This window comes from Staurois parvus, unplaced genomic scaffold (assembly GCF_062004578.1).
Source record: "Staurois parvus isolate SC_StPar_1 unplaced genomic scaffold, SC_StPar_1.0 ptg001115l, whole genome shotgun sequence".
Classification (NCBI taxonomy): domain Eukaryota; kingdom Metazoa; phylum Chordata; class Amphibia; order Anura; family Ranidae; genus Staurois; species Staurois parvus.
Genome location: NW_028318911.1, coordinates 19,229 through 32,018, shown reverse-complemented (window position 1 = coordinate 32,018; position 12,790 = coordinate 19,229). Strand labels below are relative to the sequence as shown.

The following is a 12,790-nucleotide window of genomic DNA, read 5'->3' as shown; positions in this document are numbered from 1 at the left end:
TTGGTGTCAGTGGGAGGAATAGTGCCCCATCATTGGTATCAGTGGAAGGAATAGTGCCCCATCATTGGTGTCAGTGGGAGGAATAGTGCCCCATCATTGGTACCAGTGGGAGGAATAGTGCCCCATCATTGGTGTCAGTGGGGGGGGGGGGAATAGTGCCCCATCATTGGTGTCAGTGGGAGGAATAGTGCCCCATCATTGGTCTCTGTGGGAGGAATAGTGCCTCATCATTGGTACCAGTGGGAGGAATAGTGCCCCATCATTGGTATCAGTGGGAGGAATATTGCCCCATCATTGGTGTCAGTGGGAGGAATAGTGCCCCATCATTGGTATCAGTGGGAGGAATAGTGCCCCATCATTGGTGTCAGTGGGAGGAATAGTGCCCCATCATTGGTATCAGTGGGAGGAATAGTGCCCCATCATTGGTATCAGTGGGAGGAATAGTGCCCCATCATTGGTGTCAGTGGGAGGAATAGTGCCCCATCATTGGTATCAGTGGGAGGAATAGTGCCCCATCATTGGTGTCAGTGGGAGGAATAGTGTCCCATCATTGGTATCAGTGGGAGGAATAGTGCCCCATCATTGGTATCAGTGGGAGGAATAGTGCCCCATCATTGGTGTCAGTGGGAGGAATAGTGTCCCATCATTGGTATCAGTGGGAGGAATAGTGCCCCATCATTGGTGTCAGTGGGAGGAATAGTGCCCCATCATTGGTGTCAGTGGGAGGAATAGTGCCCCATCATTGGTATCAGTGGGAGGAATAGTGTCCCATCATTGGTATCAGTGGGAGGAATAGTGCCCCATCATTGGTATCAGTGGGAGGAATAGCGCCCCATCATTGGTGTCAGTGGGAGGAATATTGCCCCATCATTGGTATCAGTTTGTTTTTCTCACAAAGGTGGAGTTACCCTCTAAATTCGTTCATATACAGCAAATAAGGGTTTGTCCCAGATGGCACTTTTAATAAATGTCACCATAAAGATCGATCTGCAAGGCCCACCATACACGTTACAATCTGACCGCACAAATCTTCTGTAGACGTGCGATTCAAGGGAACGAATTTCAAGGAATCAGAAAAAAATTATAACAAAAGAAATTATTTGAATTAAAAAATGAAATGGAAACAAAATGCAACAAATACTGTGAGGTATAAAAGTGAAAGTAGATGGCGATTCCAACTTAGGCTACTTTTTTTTAGAATGGAATAGAATAAAAAATAAAGGAAAAGAATTAAATAAAACAGAAAAAATAGAATAGAATAGAATAAAATAACAAAAAGAGAATAGAAAAAATAAAAAAGAATAGAACGAAGATAGTTGTCTTCCAAAATTTAAATTTGTGAATTTCGAATTTTGGAAGACAGCTGTATTCATTCTATTTTATTTTTTCTATTCCACCCTATTCTATTCTTTTGTTTTTTTTTATTCTATATTCTATTCTGTTTTATTCTATGCTATTCAGCAGCCTAAGTAGGAATCATCATCTTGTTTCACTTTTATTACTTTCTGTATTTATTGCAATATGTTTCCATTTTGAATTCAAAATCATTTTGAATCAATTTTAAAATAACAAAAATATGAAATGAATTTTCAATCATTCTAACATAACAAATATGATGCACCGAACTATTAACATAATGAACTAATCCAAAAACAAAACAAAACCAATTTTTCAGTTGTTTCTATTCTATTTTTTTATTTTCTATTCTATTTTTTTATTCTATTCTTTTCTGTTTTACTCTAGTCCATTCATTTCTATTCTATTCCTATATTTTCTATTTTATTTAGTTTTATTCTATTCTATTCCCATATTTTCTATTTTATTCTATTTTACTCTATTCCTATAGTTTCTATTTTATTTTATTCTATTTTACTCTTTTCCTTTAATTTCTATTCTATTCCTATATTTTCTATTTTATTCTTTTTACTTTTTTCCTTTAATTTCTATTCTATTCCTATATTTTCTATTTTATTCTTTTTTCACTCTATTCCTTTAATTTCTATTCTATTCCTATATTTTCTATTTTATTCTTTTTTGCACTCTATTCCTTTAATTTCTATTCTATTCATATATTTTCTGTTTTATTCTTTTTCTCTATTCCTTTAATTTCTATTCTATTCCTATATTTTCTATTTTATTCTTTTTACTTTTTTCCTTTAATTTCTATTCTATTCCTATATTTTCTATTTTATTCTTTTTTCACTCTATTCCTTTAATTTCTATTCTATTCATATATTTTCTGTTTTATTCTTTTTCTCTATTCCTTTAATTTCTATTCTATTCCTATATTTTCTATTTTATTCTTTTTTACTTTAATTTCTGTTCTATTCTATTCCTATATTTTCTATTTTATTCTTTTTTACTCTATAATTTTAATTTCTATTCTATTCCTATATTTTCTATTTTATTCTTTTTTGCACTCTATTCCTTTAATTTCTATTCTATTCATATATTTTCTGTTTTATTCTTTTTCTCTATTCCTTTAATTTCTATTCTATTCCTATATTTTCTATTTTATTCTTTTTACTTTTTTCCTTTAATTTCTATTCTATTCCTATATTTTCTATTTTATTCTTTTTTCACTCTATTCCTTTAATTTCTATTCTATTCATATATTTTCTGTTTTATTCTTTTTCTCTATTCCTTTAATTTCTATTCTATTCCTATATTTTCTATTTTATTCTTTTTTACTTTAATTTCTGTTCTATTCTATTCCTATATTTTCTATTTTATTCTTTTTTACTCTATAATTTTAATTTCTATTCTATTCCTATATTTTCTATTTTATTCTGTTTTATTCTATTCCTTTATTTTATTTTCTACGCTGTTCTATTTTTTTTTATTCTATTTTATTCTTTTGTACAAATCAACGTTAGATCTATCAAAGCAATGTAATACGAGGACCGGCCTAATCTATCCCACCCATTAATATCCAAGCAGGCAGGTCCTTGTCCTACATAGCTGATGGTTGATCCAGAGCAGATTGGGCAATCAGATTGTATAGTGTATGGTCAGTATAACCCCTCCCCCCCCTTCATTTTCATGGTCCTGTATGGAGACGATACAGAAGCCTCATTTCTATCCAACAGTCTACAGGTAGAATTAGAGGGATGGTTCACCTTCATTCCGATTGATTTCAGGGACCTGCGGGGACCCTCCGATCCTCTGCTTACCCAGAATGCCGTTCTCTGATCGGGGACCGTGCGAGAAACCGTTTAAAAGGAAATCGTCTTGTGCAAGATCAACGTTGTAGACAGTTTGTGGCTCCGCCCCCGAGTGGGACTATGAAGCCGGACCGACGCCCTGACTGAGCTGGGACTGGGAGAGCCGGGGAGATCACTATCTACACTCAGCTATCCAATACCAACAAGAGGACCTATCTACACACAGCAACTGTCCTACCATACATACAGGACGAGGACAGATACCGAGAACGACACCCGGCATCCAGAGCAGGAGAAGTGGGACTGTGCAGAGTCCATACATACAGAATGGGAAGAGATACCGAGAATGACACCCGGCATCCAGGACAGGAGAAGTGGGACTGTGCAGAGTCCATACATACAGAATGAGGACAGATACCGAGAATGACACCCGACATCCAGGACAGGAGAAGTGGGACTGTGCAGAGTCCATACATACAGAATAAGAGGAGATACCGAGAATGACACCCGGCATCCAGGACAGGAGAAGTGGGACTGTGCAGAGTCCATACATACAGAACGAGGACAGATACCGAGAATGACACCCGGCATCTGGGACAGGAGAAGTGGGACTGTGCAGAGTCCATACATACAGAATAAGAGGAGATACCGAGAATGACACCCGGCATCCAGGACAGGAGAAGTGGGACTGTGCAGAGTCCATACATACAGAATGGGAAGAGATACCGAGAATGACACCCGGCATCCAGGACAGGAGAAGTGGGACTGTGCAGAGTCCATACATACAGAATAAGAGGAGATACCGAGAATGACACCCGGCATCCAGGACAGGAGAAGTGGGACTGTGCAGAGTCCATACATACAGAATGGGAAGAGATACCGAGAATGACACCCGGCATCCAGGACAGGAGACGTGGGACTGTGCAGAGTCCATACATACAGAAAAAGAGGAGATACCGAGAATGACACCCGGCATCCAGGACAGGAGAAGTGGGACTGTGCAGAGTCCATACATACAGAATAAGAGGAGATACCGAGAATGACACCCGGCATCCAGGACAGGAGAAGTGGGACTGTGCAGAGTCCATACATACAGAATGGGAAGAGATACCGAGAATGACACCCGGCATCCAGGACAGGAGAAGTGGGACTGTGCAGAGTCCATACATACAGAATAAGAGGAGATACCGAGAATGACACCCATGCTCAGTACCACTTCCCATAGAGCCCTCAGAGGGGGGAGGGCACACTGACCATGGGGGTGTTTGCTCCTTTAAGCCCTCCAGGAAGAGGTAATGAGCTGGGCTGTGGGGGGGGGGGATGGGGGGTTATGGGGGGATGAGGGGAATTATTATCCGTCCTCCATGGACATGCCAGACAGAGCCGGAGATTATCCCGTTATCTCTGCACCGCTGAGCGGCCAAAGACTTCACCCGGCAGCCACATTAACCCCTCTGACCAGGGGCGGGCTGACCATTTGGAAACTTGGGCACCGGCCGAGGGCCCGGGGTCAGTAGGGGGCCCCAGGAGATGCCCCTGGTACCTTTCAGAGGCTTTTTTGGGTGTGGTTTGAGTGTAGGCAAGGACACAGGGGGCCCATGATCCCCTATTGCCCGGGGGGCCCCATGAGTTGTCACTCCACCCTACCTCTGACCCGGGCTGACCAACCCCCACACCATTCTACACCCACTCACAGTGCACTGACAGAGGAACCAATCACTCAGCGCCCCCTAGTGGCTATTTGCATCAGACAATGCAGACAGCATCCTTGCTGAATGACTACTACAGGAAAATCAATCATTGCAGGCATACAGCGTCGGTCTGATGGTTCGCTAAGTTTGCTCAGGAGATGGTCAGAGACTGCAGACATACTACAGGAGATGGTCAGAGACTGCAGAACTACTACAGGAGATGGTCAGAGACTGCAGACACAGTACAGGAGATGACCAGAGACTGCAGAACTACTACAGGAGATGGTCAGAGACTGCAGAACTACTACAGGAGATGACCAGAGACTGCAGACATAGTACAGGAGATGACCAGAGACTGCAGACATAGTACAGGAGATGACCAGAGACTGCAGACATATTACAGGAGATGGTCAGAGACTGCAGACATAGTACAGGAGATGGTTAGAGACTGCAGACATACTACAGGAGATGGTCAGAGACTGCAGACATAATAGAGGAGATGACCAGAGACTGCAGACATAGTACAGGAGATGGTCAGAGACTGCAGACCTACTACAGGAGATGGTCAGAGACTGCAGAACTACTACAGGAGATGGTCAGAGACTGCAGACCTACTACAGGAGATGGTCAGAGACTGCAGACATACTACAGGAGATGGTCAGAGACTGCAGACATAGTACAGGAGCTGGTCAGAGACTGCAGACATAGTACAAGAGATGGTCAGAGACTGCAGACCTACTACAGGAGATGGTCAGAGACTGCAGACATACTACAGGAGATGGTCAGAGACTTCAGAACTACTACAGGAGATGGTCAGAGACTGCAGACACGATACAGGAGATGGTCAGAGACTGCAGAACTACTACAGGAGATGACCAGAGACTGCGGACACAGTACAGGAGATGGCTAAAGGTCACTCTCATTACAGTTCCTTTACAGGCCAATCCTCCCACATGAGTGATCCATATTGCCTCCTTAAACATCACTGATTTAATAAATAAAATTACTCATCATGACCATCACCACCACTATCATCATCACCTCCACTATCATCATCACCTCCACCATCATCATCCTATGATCACATCATCTCATCATCATAATCAAAATCACCACCACCATCACTACCACCATCACTACCACCACCATCATCCCATGATCTTCATGTTATCATCGTCCTCATCTTATGATCATCTCATCCTCACCATCATCATCATTCTATTTCCTCTCAATAAGGGTCGGGCAAGACAGAAATTTTTTTTTTAAAAAAGTGTAACAGAACGAAACAAATGACCATTTTTTTAAACATTCCGTTCACTAATCCTAAGTAATCTATTGGGGGTAGGAAAACGCTGATAACTGATGTCTGGGGCCCGAGGGGCCACACGGTCCCGGCATTTCTGAGCCATCTTCCAGTTGCTGTACATGGTGATGTGTCAGGAATGTCTCCATACAGCCTGGTAATGACAGGTCCACTTTATAATCAGAGCCCTGGCCGCCTCCCCTTTATAATAAGTCCCTCCCCCCTCGTGCCTGCGCTGCTCCTCCTCACTACATCCACATTTCTGTTTTGTTGATCACCAGGCCGGTAAAAATACCCCCATACATTTTATATATAAACAGCCACCTGTTCCTCAGCAGGGGCCCCCGGGGGCCGCGTTAAAAATAATCCAGCAAGACCCTTAAAGCTCTCAGACAACACAGAGGAAGCCGGGAAATAACCGCGCCGTCCCCCCCGGGAATCGTTACAATGAGCCGCGCCGTCCCCCTGGGAATCGTTACAGTAAGCCGCTCTGTACGCCGGGATTTACACCTTCTCTTCACTTTCTGTCCCACAGCCAAAGTGAGGGGATCCCTGGTTGTCACCAGAACTGGTGTCCCCTTTGGAAGATTTATCCTCTCTTCCTGTCTCACAGCCAAAGTGAGGGGATCCCTGGTTGTCACCAGAACTGGTGTCCCCATTGGAAGATTTCTCCTCTCTTCCTGTCCCACAAAGTGAGGGGATCCCTGGTTGTCACCAGAACTGGTGTCCCCATTGGAAGATTTCTCCTCTCTTCCTGTCCCACAGCCAAAGTGAGGGGAACCCTGGTCGTCACCAGATCTGGTGTCCCCATTGAAAGATTTCCCCTCTCTTCCTGTCCCACAAAGTGAGGGGATCCCTGGTGGTCTCCGGAACTGGTGTCCCCTTGGAAGATTTCTCCTCTCTTCCTGTCCCACAGGCAAAGTGAGGGGATTCCTGGTTGTCACCAGAACTGGTGCCCCCATTGGAAGATTTCACTTCCTGTCCCACTGCCAAAGTGAGGGAATCCTGGCTGTCACCAGAACTGGTGTCCCCATTGGAAGATTTCTCCTCTCTTCCTGTCCCACAAGCACAGTGAGGGGATCCCTGCTTGTCACCAGAACTGGTGTCCCCATTGGAAGATTTCTCCTCTCTTCCTGTCCCACAAGCACAGTGAGGGGATCCCTGCTTGTCACCGGAACTGGTGTACCCAATGGAAGATTTCTCCACTTCCTGTCTCACAGCCAAAGTGAGGGGATCCCTGGTTATCACCAGAACTGGTGTCCCCATTGGAAGATATCTCTTCACTTCCTGTCCCACAGCCAAAGTGAGGGGATCCCTGGTGGTCACCGGATCTGGTGTCCCCATTGGAAGATTTCTCCTATCATCCTGTCCCACAGCCAAAGTGAGGGGATCCCTGGCTGTCATCAGAACTGGTGTCCCCATTGGAAGATTTCTCTTCACTTCCTGTCCCACAGCCAAAGTGAGGGGATTCCTGGTTGTCACCAGAACTGGTGTCCCCTTTGGAAGATTTATCCTCTCTTCCTGTCTCACAGCCAAAGTGAGGGGATCCCTGGTTGTCACCAGAACTGGTGTCCCCATTGGAAGATTTCTCCTCTCTTCCTGTCCCACAAAGTGAGGGGATCCCTGGTTGTCACCAGAACTGGTGTCCCCATTGGAAGATTTCTCCTCTCTTCCTGTCCCACAGCCAAAGTGAGGGGAACCCTGGTCGTCACCAGATCTGGTGTCCCCATTGAAAGATTTCCCCTCTCTTCCTGTCCCACAAAGTGAGGGGATCCCTGGTGGTCTCCGGAACTGGTGTCCCCTTGGAAGATTTCTCCTCTCTTCCTGTCCCACAGGCAAAGTGAGGGGATTCCTGGTTGTCACCAGAACTGGTGTCCCCATTGGAAGATTTCACTTCCTGTCCCACTGCCAAAGTGAGGGAATCCTGGCTGTCACCAGAACTGGTGTCCCCATTGGAAGATTTCTCCTCTCTTCCTGTCCCACAAGCACAGTGAGGGGATCCCTGCTTGTCACCAGAACTGGTGTCCCCATTGGAAGATTTCTCCTCTCTTCCTGTCCCACAAGCACAGTGAGGGGATCCCTGCTTGTCACCGGAACTGGTGTACCCAATGGAAGATTTCTCCACTTCCTGTCTCACAGCGAAAGTGAGGGGATCCCTGGTTATCACCAGAACTGGTGTCCCCATTGGAAGATATCTCTTCACTTCCTGTCCCACAGCCAAAGTGAGGGGATCCCTGGTGGTCACCGGATCTGGTGTCCCCATTGGAAGATTTCTCCTATCATCCTGTCCCACAGCCAAAGTGAGGGGATCCCTGGCTGTCATCAGAACTGGTGTCCCCATTGGAAGATTTCTCTTCACTTCCTGTCCCACAGCCAAAGTGAGGGGATCCCTGGTTGTCACCAGAACTGGTGTCCCCATTGGAAGATTTCTCCTCTCTTCCTGTCCCACAAAGTTAGGGGATCCCTGGTTGTCACCAGAACTGGTGTCCCCTTTGGAAGATTTCTCCTCTCTTCCTGTCCCACAAAGTGAGGGGATCCCTGGTTGTCACCAGAACTGGTGTCCCCATTGGAAGATTTCTCCTCTCTTCCTGTCCCACAGCCAAAGTGAGGGGAACCCTGGTCGTCACCAGATCTGGTGTCCCCATTGGAAGATTTCCCCTCTCTTCCTGTCCCACAAAGTGAGGGGATCCCTGGTGGTCTCCGGAACTGGTGTCCCCATTGGAAGATTTCTCCTCTCTTCCTGTCCCACAAGCACAGTGAGGGGATCCCTGCTTGTCACCAGAACTGGTGTCCCCAATGGAAGGTTTCTCCACTTCCTGTCTCACAGCCAAAGTGAGGGGATCCCTGGTTATCACCAGAACTGGTGTCCCCATTGGAAGATATCTCTTCACTTCCTGTCCCACAGCCAAAGTGAGGGGATCCCTGGTGGTCACCGGATCTGGTGTCCCCATTGGAAGATTTCTCCTATCATCCTGTCCCACAGCCAAAGTGAGGGGATCCCTGGCTGTCATCAGAACTGGTGTCCCCATTGGAAGATTTCTCTTCACTTCCTGTCCCACAGCCAAAGTGAGGGGATCCCTGGCTGTCACCAGAACTGGTGTCCCCATTGGAAGATTTCTCCTCTCTTCCTGTCCCACAGCCAAAGTGAGGGGATCCCTGGTTGTGACCAGATCTGGTGTCCCCATTGGAAGATTTCTCTTCTCTTCCTGTCCCACAGCCAAAGTGAGGGGATCCCTGGCTGTCACCAGAACTGGTGTCCCCATTGGAAGATTTCTCCTCTCTTCCTGTCCCACAGCCAAAGTGTGGGGATTCCTGGTGGTCACCAGAACTGGTGTCCCCATTGGAAGATTTCTCCTCTCTTCCTGTCCTACAGCCAAAGTGTGGGGATCCCTGGTTGTGACCAGATCTGGTGTCCCCATTGGAAGATTTCTCCTCTCTTCCTGTTCCACAAAGTGAGGGGTCCCTGGTGGTCACCGGAACTGGTGTCCCCATTGGAAGATTTCTCTTCACTTCCTGTCCTACAGCCAAAGTGAGGGGATCCCTGGTGGTCACCGAAACTGGTGTCCCCATTGGAAGATTTCTCCTTTCTTCCTGTCCCACAGCCAAAGTGAGGGTTTTCCTGGTTGTCACCAGATCTGGTGTCCCCATTGGAAGATTTCTCTCTTCCTGTCCCATAGCCAAAGTGAGGGGATCCCTGGTTGTCACCAGATCTGGTGTCCCCATTGGAAGATTTCTCCTCTCTTTCTGTCCCACAAAGCGAGGGGATCCCTGGTGGTCACCGGAACTGGTGTCCCCATTGGAAGATTTCTCCTCTCTTCCTGTCCCACAGCCAAAGTGAGGGGATCCCTGGTGGTCACCGGATCTCGTGTCCCCATTGGACGATTTCCCCTCTCTTTCTGTCCCACAAAGTGAGGGGATCCCTGGCTGTCACCAGAACTGGTGTCCCCATTGGAAGATTTCTCCTCTCTTCCTGTCCCACAGCTGATTGGAGGGAATCACACAGCGCAGAGACTGAGAGCCGTGTGACAGTGGCGGTGCTGGGAGTACGCAGTGAGCGCGCTCTCAGCACAGAAACCTCGGCCCATGTATAGCGCAGGGGCATTAAACCCCGCCCACTTTGCTGACGCACACACGCGTTCGGTCAATACTTGATGCGCATTCCCGCGCTTAGCGTATTGTAATGAATGGGCCGCCTTATGTGCGAGAAACATGCATGGGAAAAAAAAGACGCCGCGCCGAAATGCGTGGTAATGTGGCATCGCGTGTTTGCCAGATGCGTGGGCGTGCCTTTTAAGGGCGGTTCACACTCTAGGATGCGTTTACACACGTGTGCGTTTTTACGTTCTCGTGCGCTTTTTTTATGCATTCCATTTTTTCCCTTTTTCATCAATTCAAATGAGTTCCATTGCGCTTTTGATGCGTTTTTGGTGTGTTTCGGTGCATTTTTGATGCGTTTTACCACGTTCCAGCGCAGTTTTGTGCAGAAAAACCGCAGCCTGTTCTACTTCTTTTTCTGCACCTGGAACCGCGAGCGCTGATGTGAACGATGACACCGACCGCCCTATCGCCTGCTTTCTGTGCGTTTTGGACGCAGAAAAAAATAAAAGCAACTGAAACGCATGGAGTGTGAACCGGCCCTAAGAATTAATGGCATATATACGAAAAATAAACTAAAATGAAATGAAATTAAATAAAAATATGAAAAAATAAAATGAAATAAAATAAATATACGAATAAATAAAATAAAATATGAAAAAAACCTAAATTAAATAAAATACATGAATGCATAAAATAAATATATGAAAAAACAAAATGAAATAAAATAAATATATGAATAAATAAACTAAATATGAAAAAATAAAATGAATATATGAAAAAATAAAAATATGAAAAGAAAATGAAATAAAATAAATATATGAATAAATAAAATAAAAATATGAAAAAACCATAAATGAAATAAAATACACGAATACATAAAATAAAATATATGCAAAAACAAAAATAAATATATGAAAAAACAAAATGAAATAAAATAAATATATGAATAAATAAACTAAATATATGAAAAAATAGAATAAAAATATGAAAAGATAAAATGAAATAAAATAAATATGTGAATAAACTAAATATATGAAAAAATAAAATGAATATATGAAAAAATAAAAATAAAAATATGAAAAGATAAAATGAAATAAAATAAATATATGAATAAATAAACTAAATATATGAAAAAAACCTAAATGAAATAAAATACACGAATACATAAAATAAAATAAATATATGCAAAAACAAAAATAAATATATGAAAAAACAAAATGAAATAAAATAAATATATGAATAAATAAACTAAATATATGAAAAAATAAAATGAATATATGAATAAATAAAATAAAAATATGAAAAGATAAAATGAAATAAAATAAATATATGAATAAATAAAATAAAAATATGAAAAAAACAAAATGAAATAAAATACATGAATGCATAAAATAAATATATGAAAAAACTAAATGAAATAAACGAAATATATGAATAAAAAAATAAACTAAATATATGAAAAAATGAAATGAAATCAATATATGAATAAATAAAATAAAAATATGAATATATATATATATATATAAATTAAATAAATATTTGAAAAAATTAAATAAAATAACATACATATATGAATAAATAAAATAAATATATGAAAAAATAAAATGGAAAATAAAATATATGAATAAATACAATTAAAAAATAAATATATGAATGAATAAAATTAAAACAAATACAGAAAAATAAAATTCTGACAGGAGTTTTAACTTTTTCCCAGTTCCACCCAAAAAAAAAAAAAACGAAAAATTTCAGAGCTTCAACATAAAGAAATGAAATTTAATAATTTTGGGTGGATCGGTCAGCATAAAATTTCAAACTGCAATACTTCAGCATGTCAACCGACAAGCTGACAAGTACGTTGAAGGCAGATTGCAAGCTCTTGGGTCCATTTCAATGTATAAATACCCCGCAGCGGGTATTAAAAATAAAGTTTCCTCCAATCTTCGTCCCGCACACGTGCAGCGGGCCCCCTCTATGGTGCTGAACTCTCCGTGTCCCCTGATCCGGGTTATTCCTGGCACCAGACCCCCTCCTATTGGGTTACCAGCTCTCCGCTCCGCCGCAACTTATATTTGCGTCTTCCGAAATGTTTCCCCGAACTGCGCAGACCCCATCCCAGATGTAACGCAAGACTTGCAGCCGGTGAAATTTGCAGCGTGTGGCCCCCGGCGGTGACATTTGCAGTGTGTGGCCCCCGGCGGTGACATTTGCAGTGTGTGGCCCCCGGCTGCTATATAAAGACGTGAAAATAAAAGATTCCAATATATAAACTGCAAGAAAACTCATCGTTATACCCGGATTTCAGCAGATCGGGTTCTGATTGGACGGATACGGCGGATACAAAGTAACAGATTTGGTGAATTGTGGTGCTGATCACCCGGAGAGGGGAGCTTACCTTGTACTGTGCCTGCCTGCTGAGTGAGGGATCTGGGAGGTGAGGGGGGACTTCAGCGAGGGGTGTGACTGGCTGTCAGTGGCATGCAGCTGGTGCGCCGATCACCCACCCCCCCACCACCTCCAACCCTTGCAGACAC

General features: G+C 43.4%; 1 protein-coding gene across 1 annotated transcript in view; it reads right to left on the bottom strand.

The window, feature by feature from the left end:
- Positions 1-12,790, bottom strand: part of TMOD4 (tropomodulin 4) — a 51,312-nt gene extending 38,522 nt beyond the window's left edge. The window contains exon 1 of the mRNA XM_089658959.1: positions 12,652-12,790. The gene's annotated coding sequence lies outside the window, so the exon portion shown is untranslated. The remainder of the gene's footprint in view (positions 1-12,651) is intronic.